This window comes from Dendrobates tinctorius, unplaced genomic scaffold, assembly GCF_039654945.1.
Source record: "Dendrobates tinctorius isolate UK_male_01 unplaced genomic scaffold, ASM3965494v1 ptg000022l, whole genome shotgun sequence".
In the NCBI taxonomy this organism is placed as follows: domain Eukaryota; kingdom Metazoa; phylum Chordata; class Amphibia; order Anura; family Dendrobatidae; genus Dendrobates; species Dendrobates tinctorius.
Genome location: NW_027361690.1, coordinates 103,028,837 through 103,039,481, shown reverse-complemented (window position 1 = coordinate 103,039,481; position 10,645 = coordinate 103,028,837).

Below are 10,645 nucleotides of genomic sequence, written 5' to 3'. Positions count from 1 at the left end.
AAACCCTTGTGTTAATAAACAGCAGTCAATCAAAACGAGCAGAGCTGCCGAGAAGAGGCGGAAAGGAGCAGACAGAACCAATGATGAGAAGTGGAATTATCCAGTTCAGATGTACAGTCTAGCAATAATTTCTCCTTGTTTCATCAAATTTTGAGAGATGGTGCAGATAAGAGGAAAAAATAGTTTTATGAATGATCCCTAGTGTTTATCAGTGACCTGAGTGACTCCATGAATTAGTTCTGTATAAAGAACATAAATTAAGGTAAAACGTTTCTCTACCTTTAACAATTCTTACTTACTAAAAGGAAACTAATAGTGAAGTGTGTCATTGCTAAGACTCCTAGTGATCAGCTGTTATCTGTGGGCAATCTGGCAAGTACAGTGCTGCAACAGGGAAAGTTAAAGAGTAATTAACCTTGTTTTTTGTTGTTTTTTTTCATTATCCTTCAGACATTGTAAAGCTCTGAAGTTTTTTTATTGTACTTCATTACCTTATTTTATCTCCTTCTTTTCCAAACTTCTGCTGCGGTGTTGTGTCATTGCTATTTTAGAAGCTGCTTTCAACTGCTGCTCTGAAATATCTGTACACCATATTCAAACAGTCGGTGTATGGATGGGAATTCTACTGCAGTTTGGAGAAGAAATTAACAAATAGGGAAAATCACATAAAGGAAATGCTTTTCAATATAATGTATGAATTGGCAATCAGCAGTTGAAAAGAGCTGCTAAAGAACAATAAACTGAGCACTGAAACAACACTGCAGCAGAGTGCTTGGTAGAGAAGGAAGCAAAATAAGAGTATGAAGCATATTACAAAATATCAGAATTTTTAAATGCCCAGAGATTAATTGAATTAAAAAAAATGACTCTTTACCCATTCATGAACTATGACATATATTTTCCGGTACATGATAACTAATTTCATCAGCTGACATGAGCCCTTAACAGCCTCAGGTTGAATTGAATCATAAGACACAACCATTAGCGCCTCTGTCACATGATCCCGGGGAGCCAACGGGTTGGCATGACAACGCAGTGTTCAGGAGACCCTTGTGGTTGTCATTGGGGCTCTGCTATGAGTGCCACCTAGTGGCCAGCGCTCATAGAAGATGAGCATTTCTGCTAAACATAGCAGGGCTGAAGCACAAGCAATCAGAAAAATGCAGCTTTAGGTCTCCTATGGAGACTATTGAAGCAGGTAAAAAATAGAAAAAAAAGTTTTAAAAAATATTAACCTCTTCATCACCTTGGGTTTTTCCGTTTTTGAGTTTCTGTTTTTCTGCACCCCTTTTTCTCAGAGCCATAACTTTGTTATTTTTCCGTCAATATGGCCATGTGAGAGCTTGTTTTTGCGGGATGAGTTGTACTTTTGTACGACACCATTGGTTTTACCAAATAGTGTACTGAAAAATAGGAAAAAAAAAGTCAAAGTGCTGTGAAATTGCAAAAAAAGTTCAATTCCACAATTGTTTTTTTTTTATACCATGATATCTAAATGTTAAAACTGACCTGCCATTATGATTCTCGAGGTCATTACGAGTTTACAGACACCAAACATATATAGATTCTTTTTTATTAAAGTAGCTAAAAAAAATTCCTTTTTTTAAGAAAAGTCTCCATTTTCCGAGACCCGTATCGTCTCCATTTTTTGTGACCTGGGCCCGGTGAGTGCTTATTTTTTGCATGCCGAGTTGACGTGTTTATTTGTACCATTTTGGTGTAGAAATGCAATAATGGGGGACTGCATTTTATTGCAATGTTGCATCGACCAAAAAATGCAATTCTGGCATTTTTACTGTTTTTCTCATTACGCCATTTACCGTTCAAATTGCTTATCTTTATAAATTGATATCGGGCAATTCTAAATGTGGAGATACTAAATATTTGTTGTTTTTTTTATTATTATTATTACTATTATTTTATTCTGAATGGGGGATGATTTAAACGTCTTTTTTAATTTTTGTAATATTTTTAATTGTCTCCATGAGAGACTTGAAGCTGCGATCTTCTGCTCTGTGTAGCAGAAATCCTCACTTGCTATGACTGCTGGGCGGCGCTCATAGCTATCTGGCAATGACAACCTCAGGGGTCTCCTGCAGACCCTGAGTTGTCATACCAACCCAGCAGCGACCCAGAGTCATGTGAAACAAACGCTAATGGGTGGGATTTGTGACATGCTTCCTGCACGGTCATGTTAAATGCTGCTTTTAGAGATTGACAGGAGCATTTAACATATTAACAGCCGCGGGTGGATTGCGGTTCCACCTGCAGCTGTTAGAGGCACATGAAATCAGCTGACATGTGCAGGAAAGCTGTGGGCTCACCGCCAGAGCCCGTAGAAAATTGTGGGTGGCGACCTTGGATGTACCTATATGTCCAAGGTTGTAAAGGATTACGAAAACGAAAAAAATATAAAAATTCAAATCACCCCTCTTTTTCCCCATTCAAAATAAAACTATTAAAAAATACACATATATGGTGTTCAGAAATGCCCAATAAAACAAAATACACCGAATTGTGGAATTGTACATTTTTTTTTGCAATTTCACGGCACCAAATTTTTTTTACCGTTATCCAATACAATGTATGATAAAATCAATGATGTCTTTCTAAAGTACAACTCTTCCTGCAAAAAACAAACCCTCAATTGGCCATATTGACAGAAAAATGGCCAATTGAGGGTTCTGGGAAGAATGGGAGCAAAAAATGCAAAATGGAAAATACCGAGGTGGTGAAGGGGTTAAGAATTACAGTGTCCACTTATATAAGTGGGATGTCTGTATAATGCAAAAGAGGACGGGTCCTCCAATTGACGATCCTGAACAAACTATCCTATCTAGTAACTCACAATTCCCTAAAGGGGAGGATAAAACTAGATTTTCTAAAATGGAAAATCTCTTGTATTACTTTTTACATTGTATCAAATCACACACCAATACATCATTAGTAATATGTCACATCTGTGGATATAGATAATTGAAATATATGTATGTCTATAATATTACAGGTATGCATTCTTAAAACATTGTAAAAGCCTATGTGAAAGTAATAAAGTTTATAATTTATTTGATGTGAAAAATTAGCTTTGTTCCTAAACTGTCATATGTGGTCATGTGACGTTGAGCTTCATTTTTCTGGCTTCAGTCTTTTTAAAGCACAGAGTACAGAAATTTCTTGTCTGTGCTTTGAACGGAGTGTAACCTTTTAGTCAAGCATAGCCTTAAGGCCCCGTTACACACAACGATGTCCCAGCGATCCCACCAACGATCTGACATAGATGGGATCCCTGGGACATAGTTAGGCTGATCGCTGGTGAGCTGTCACATAGACTCACCAGCGATCAGGCACGCTGGTATCTAGGGTAAACAGCGGGTATCCAAGAGCCGCACGGCTCTTCGTTAACCGCCGTTTACCCTAGATACCAGCGTGCAGCGTCGCTGATCGTTGGTCTCCCACTGCCACACGCAGCAATGTGTGCTGGCCAGCGGGAGACCAACGGTGAAAAAAATGGCCCAGGACGATCCTGCACGATCAGCGATAACCGGCGGGGGGGCCGGTCGCTGATGGATGTCACACACAGCGAGATCGCTGCAGAGACCACTGATGCGTCACAAAATCAGCGATCTCCCTAGCGATCTCGCTGTGTGTGACAGGGCCCTTACATGCAGGAGGCAGAACTCGGCTTGCAGCTATCACACCAGTGTTCTGTGCACGGTGATGTCATATGGGGAATTCCTAGTGATCCTTGGTTTATTTTACAGGAAGGGAGAGAAGAAGCCATAGAGGCAGGGCAGGATGAATAGAGAACAGTAATCTTATGAACTGGTGACTTTGGCCAGAGGGGATAATGATGGAATTCCAGTGCTAGATTACATTACAATAAATGGACACATTATATGACGCATTGATCTGCTGCAAAAAAACAGAGCCTTTATGATGTCAATATCAGCCCCTATAACATTTTTTCCTGCAGGAGAGCCATGCGCATCCTAACAGTATAAGGGTGAGTGCACACAGTGCGGAATCATCTGCCGATTTTTCTGCGCAGATTTGCAGGTAAAACCGCAGGTAAAGTGACCTGCGGTTTACCTGCGGATTTACCTGCGGTTTACGCCTGTGGTTTAACACCTGGACAATGGAACAGGTGTCAAACCGCTGCGGAATCCGCAGAAAGAATTGACATGCTGCGGATTTAAAACCGCAGCAAATCCGCCCGGAAAAATCCGCAGCATGTGCACTGCAGTTTTGCAGTTTTGCAATCCCATTGATTTGCATTGTACTGTACAATGCCTGCGGATCTGCTGCAGATCCGTTGGGCCAAATCCGCTGCGGATGCACAGCAGAATCCGCAACGTGTGCACATACCCTTAGGATGGACAAACTGTGTGTTTGGAGTGATTTATCCATCTTGAGACTGTATATGAGTCTCCAGATGGTGCTTTTCACTTAATGTGGTGGGCACTAATGGTGGGAGTGAGTGAGACAGGTGGGACAGGTTCTGCTCTGACACAAAAGCTAAAGAGCACTGTCTCCTTGGATCTGTAGTGTTGCGGCACAGAAGAAGAGATTGTAGGAAGCCAAGGATGTAAAGAATAACAGACCACAAGGAAAGTTCCAGGGGGCTGAAGGGGAGCTAAAAGGTCAGGCAGATTTCTTTTGTTTTCTACCAGAAAACCCTTTTAAATATAATCTATATGAGAAGCAGAAAGGTACAAATACAATTTTACAGATAGCTAAATTTGAGTTTTTTCCCCTTTAATCTTCTTTTTCAGTTCCTCTTGCAGAGAAGAAGAGAACAAATCTTTTTGACTTCACATTAAATGGATGTAATGCATTATAATTTTCGTATCACCTTCTGTTTAGTACAACACATTTACTTTCGACATTCCTTTTCTGATTTCAGCAAACGCAACCCCGTCAGATCTATCATCTACACTGTTCTTACACACAATAGGCTACAGTTCTACCATGGCCCTAGCCATGAGCTCATTACCTACTGCAGTGTCAGCACATTGCACGCTGTATGCATGCTCATAGCAGAAAGAACGCCTAAGACACCTGTTCACTTTTGTTCATGATGCAGACATAAGTGAGTTGCATATGGTTTGGGCGAGAAACTTTCAATGGCCCAGCAATGTATAGGTTAATACAAGCTAATGCTATTTTGCATCCTTTCTTGGAATGAGCCGGTGCCATATGGTCACCTCGTGTACATGGCAGCTCCTCATGTGCATCATCTGAGCATTCAGCTCGGGTCCCGTCAGAGTTATGGATGAGCTTACACACATCCTCACACAGGTGCCCGCAGTGCACACCTGGGCCTGGCTGCTTTATCTGCAAAACACAATGCACGTCCAGAAACTGGCAGGGCCAACAATGGCACCTGGTCTAGAACAGCTTTATGGCTGCTGCTTTCAAAGGTGATAACTAGCAGGGCCATTAGTCAATGAGCTGTGAATCCACGGGAGAAGAACCCAGATCCATTGAGCTCCTACGCCACACAACGAGCGATCCAAACACCGGCAACTGTTTAATGATGGCGGGCATGAATGTTAAATAGCACGTAAAAGAGTTCTTCCTATACACAAATTATTCATTCCCTGGCACCGCAATCAGGCCAATAATTGTCTAGCGAGGAATATAAATCACACGGCACTATCTTTATTTGGATGAAATGCCATGGTAGGAGTAATGGATGATAGGGCTGATAGGTCCTCACTGTCTTAGCCAGTAACAGATAACCAGTTACCAGGAATGGAAAGCAATTAGCAGTCTGCAGTCTTTCAAACAGGAATGTAGTCTCCTCCAAGCTATGTACACAGAAGACCCTTCAGCCCCCACTTAGCTCTTGGCAGGAAGAGAAGACTATATCACACTTAAAAAACATCTGTGACAAGTGTTAAACATACTGATGCAGGAGAAAATGTATAGGAGGATAAGAGAAGTCATAAATCATGGTCAGAGTTAAACAGACAGGTCTGGAAATAATGCATGGAGACATGGACCAGACCCCCTTGACGTCATGAGAACTGCAGGCAGGTCAGAGGCGGGAGATGTCATCCTTTTGGACAGTGATTTTCATAAGAAAACTGAAGGAGTATTCTGGTTTCAACATATCGATCCTGATTCATTATTTACGGGATTTTATAAGGCACTTTTTTATTTTTTTTTAGTGACAATTTTTAAGCCAAATTCATTAACATGGCGCAATGTGGTTTTGTGGATTTTCCACAAAAAAAATGGTCTTTTTTTCTGTCTTAAACTGATTTTATGACTCTACAGCACAAAACGTTGCAGACTTTGCAGAATATTGCTCTATTTGATCATTTCCAGAGAATGACTTTAGAGCATTTGCGACAAATTTTGTGACTTTTTGGATAGTAAATTGGGGAATGAAAAGTTGAGTTGGGCATAAACTTCTGCGAACCCCAAACTACGGCCACTATGGCAAGTTAAAAAAAAAAAGAAAAACAGGTGAATACATAAAATTGATAGAAAAAAGCACATTTGAATGACGGTAGATGCAAACTAATGGAGGTCGGAAACACCAAGAGGCTGATTCATTAAGTTGCTTTTTCCAGAAATCTGACATAAACACCTTAATGAGTTGTACACTCTACACTCTGCTGCCCGACTAATCCACCTGTCTCCCCGTTATTCCCCATCCTCTCATCTCTCTGCCAAGCCCTTCATTAGCTTCCTATCGTCCAATTCAAAATCCTATCTATGACATACAAAGCCATCCACAACCTGTCTCCTCCATACATCTGTGAAAAGGTCTCCCAATACTTCACGCAACCTTCGATCCTCTCAAGATCTCCTTCTCTACTCCCCTCTTATCTCTTCTTCCCACAACCGCATACAAGACTTCTCCCGTACTTCCCCCATACTCTGGAATTCTCTACCCCAACAAATCACACTCTCGCCTACCATGGAAACCTTCAAAAAGAACCTGAAGACCCACCTCTTCTGACAAGAATACAACCTGCAGTGATCCTCAGTCTACTGAACCACCACACGACCAGCTCTACCCTCTCCTAATGTATCCTCACCCATCCTCTGTAGACTGTGAGCCCTTGCAGGCAGGGACCTCTCTCCTCCTGTACTTATGTGTGTCTTGTATTGCTCATGATTATTGTACTTGTCTATATTTTCCCCTCTTCACATGTAAAGCGCAATGGAATAAATGGCGCTATAAAATTGTATTGTATTTTGGCGTTCACATGCCAGCCTCGGCCAGCCATACTATTATGGGCAATGTGTGGGCTGGGCATGGGTAGGTTGGTGCGTGGTTATGCCCTCTCATCAAATTCATCATAAATTAAGCCCCTAAACTGGTGTAAATTACCCCAGAAATGTACGACAGACCCTAGCTGGCGTACATTTGTTGGCGGTGCACGTTGAGTATCAGATGCATCTGATTCCTTGGGCAGAGTATACAGCTTATTGAAACAGGTGATTGTGCTCCAATGAGTAATTCATTAGGTCCCACACATTCTCTACTCCAGTCTTATTGAATCGCCCACAATAATTTAAAATAGGTGGAAATGCAATAATGATCCATACATCTGTGACCTCGTCTCCCGGTACTTTCCTGCACGCAACCTCCGATCCTCACAAGATCTCCTTCTCTACTCCCCTCTTATCTCCTCTTCCCACAATCGCATACAAGATTTCTCTCGCGCATCTCCCCTACTCTGGAACTCTCTACCACAACATATCAGACTCTCACCTACCATCGAAACCTTCAAAAAGAGCCTGAAGACCCACCTCTTCCGACAAGCCTATAACCTGCAGTAACCACCGATCAACCAAACCGCTGCACGACCAGCTCTACCCTCGCCTACTGTATTATCACCCATCCCTTGAAGATTGTGAGCCCTCGCGGGCAGGGTCCTCTCTCCTCCTGTACCAGTTATGACTTGTATTGTTTAAGACTATTGTACTTGTTTTTATGTATACCCCCCTCACATGTAAAGCGCCATGGAATAAATGGCGCTATAACAATAAATAATAATAATAATAATGAACCGAGCTCATAATTGTTATTTTTTAAGGCTTGACTTCAATTCTGCTACAGATGGATCTGGATAAGTTGGGAACTTGGGCCGAAATGTGTCAGATGCAGTTTAACAATGATAAATGTAAGGTTATACACATGGGAAGAAGGAATCAATATCACCATTACACACTGAACGGGAACCCACTGGGTAAATCTGACATGGAGAAGGACTTGGGGATCCTAGTTAATGATAAACTTACCTGGAGCAGCCAGTGCCAGGCAGCGGCTGCCAAGGCAAACAGGATCATGGGGTGCATTAAAAGAGGTCTGGATACACATGATGAGAGCATTATACTGCCTCTGTACAAATCTCTGGTTAGACCGCACATGGAGCACTGTGTACAGTTTTGGGCACCGGTGCTCAGGAAGGATATAATGGAACTAGAGCGGGTACAAAGGAGGGCAATAAAATTAATAAAGGGGATGGGGGAACTACAATACCCAGAGAGATTAGCAAAATTAGGATTATTTAGTCTAGAAAAAAGATGACTGAGGGGCGATCTAATAACCATGTATAAGTATATAAGGGGACAATACAAATATCTCTCTGAGGATCTGTTTATACCAAGGAAGGTGACGGTCACAAGGGGGCATTCTTTGCGTCTGGAGGAGAAAAGGTTTTTCCACCAACATAGAAGAGGATTCTTTACTGTTAGGGCAGTGAGAATCTGGAATTCCCTGCCTGAGGAGGTGGTGATGGTGAACTCAGTCGAAGGGTTCAAGAGAGGCCTGGATGTCTTCCTGGAGTGTAACAATATTGTATCTTACAGTTATTGTTAGGTTCTTTAGAAGGACGTAGATCTGGAGATTTATTCTGACAGAACATTATAGTCTGAACTGGATGGACTAATGTCTTTTTTCAGCCTTACTAACTATGACTATGACTATGAATAGGATCACCAGGAATTAGTTGACCATTTTTATTCTTTGCTATTTCAAACAGAGACATCCCGCAAAGTTTGATACCAAGTAATATACTTTTTTTTACATATAACGATAGACCCCTGAGGAAGCGACATCCACGCGAAACACGCGCTGGGGTATGTGGCCGCAGTCCAGGCAGGATCTTTCATCTAATGGGTAATTAACCTTTTATTTACTATTATTGCATCACATGTAGATTGTGAACAAGATACTTACTCTAGATTCCAAAATAGGCCCTGCCTCATAGCGTCCCCGCTAGATTGCTCTTTTGCCAGAACTTGGTACAGGGTAATAAATGAAACAATTTGACATGAGAATGCCAAACGATGTTAAGTTCTCTTGTGTAGGTTGTTAAACTTTATGAGTGGTTCTCATACTTCTTATTATGCAATCCTGACCTTGCCTTCCGCCACTGTTCTTTCATCTCACCTACAAATCAAAACCTTTTGTTCCCGCAGTAATTTTTACATTGTATATGATTATCATTGGTAATTTTGATGTAATAATATAATCTTTATAACTTTTTATATAATTATGACTCAGGTTCTCCTTCTTTAAACAATTCATTAAGAGTCTATAACTAGATGGGTGCAGTGTTACTTTGGAACTGGTATTTTGTCTATATAATGATCTATGTGTGACGTCTCTTTTTGGCTATACAGTGCATCTGTCGGAGGTATACCTCAAGAAATTCTTCTGATATGTTCCACTGATATCCATGGAGTTAATAATGCAATCACACTACACATATCAGAGCTTTATTTTATTTGGTGGGTACCATGTTGTTTCCTCCATTAGCTGTGGCTGCCCAGTGACTTTGAGCATATCACAGGTCATGCAACCAAAAATGGCCTTATGCTGTTCCTACAGCGTTGTGTAATTCAGATGAATGTGGTCATATTGCAACTGGTAAGGTACCATGGCTATGACAAGCTAGACATACAAAATCCAACATGTTCTGACTTTTTGCGATTTCCTAGTTGCGGTACCTTGTGCGACTCATTACGACCCCAGTCACTTGTGGTATAACAGTGGTATGGAGACAGATATTTATTCCCTGGATGTAAACACTAAAGCTTTATTTGGATGACATCAAGAAGAGAATTTGAAAACTTTAGTAAAGCGATTTATCGTCAAAAACAGTATATCAATAATTTGCTACAACTGGAATCCCTCCTTCATTAACATCTAGACTTGAATGGAACCGGGTGTAACCAAATCGTACGTCAGACTCCAATATTAAAGTAAATAATATATTTACATATTTTCACTATTCATTAGAACACAAAGTCATTTAAATTGTAAGTCAGTTCAATATTTTATCATGTCTGAATTTTATAGCATTTGCCCTTGAAAAAAGGGACACTAAAAATGCTCAAAGTTTTGAATTATTTTCACAAAAGTCTCCTGAAATTGATTCTGTCAGAACGAGTGAAGTTTGAAGGATCTTGACCTTTACCATGTTTTTCCTAATTCCTTATGTCAGTCTGTAGCTTTCATAATAAACTATTTGTAGGCCAAGACCTCCTCCTCATTCAGCTCATATATGACAAAGAAGTGAATGACTGACCTCCTGATTGATTGCTAATAAGTATGGTCATTAATCAACAGGACAATGTGGCTTGACCTAGCGACCCCTAAAAGTCATCATGTACAATT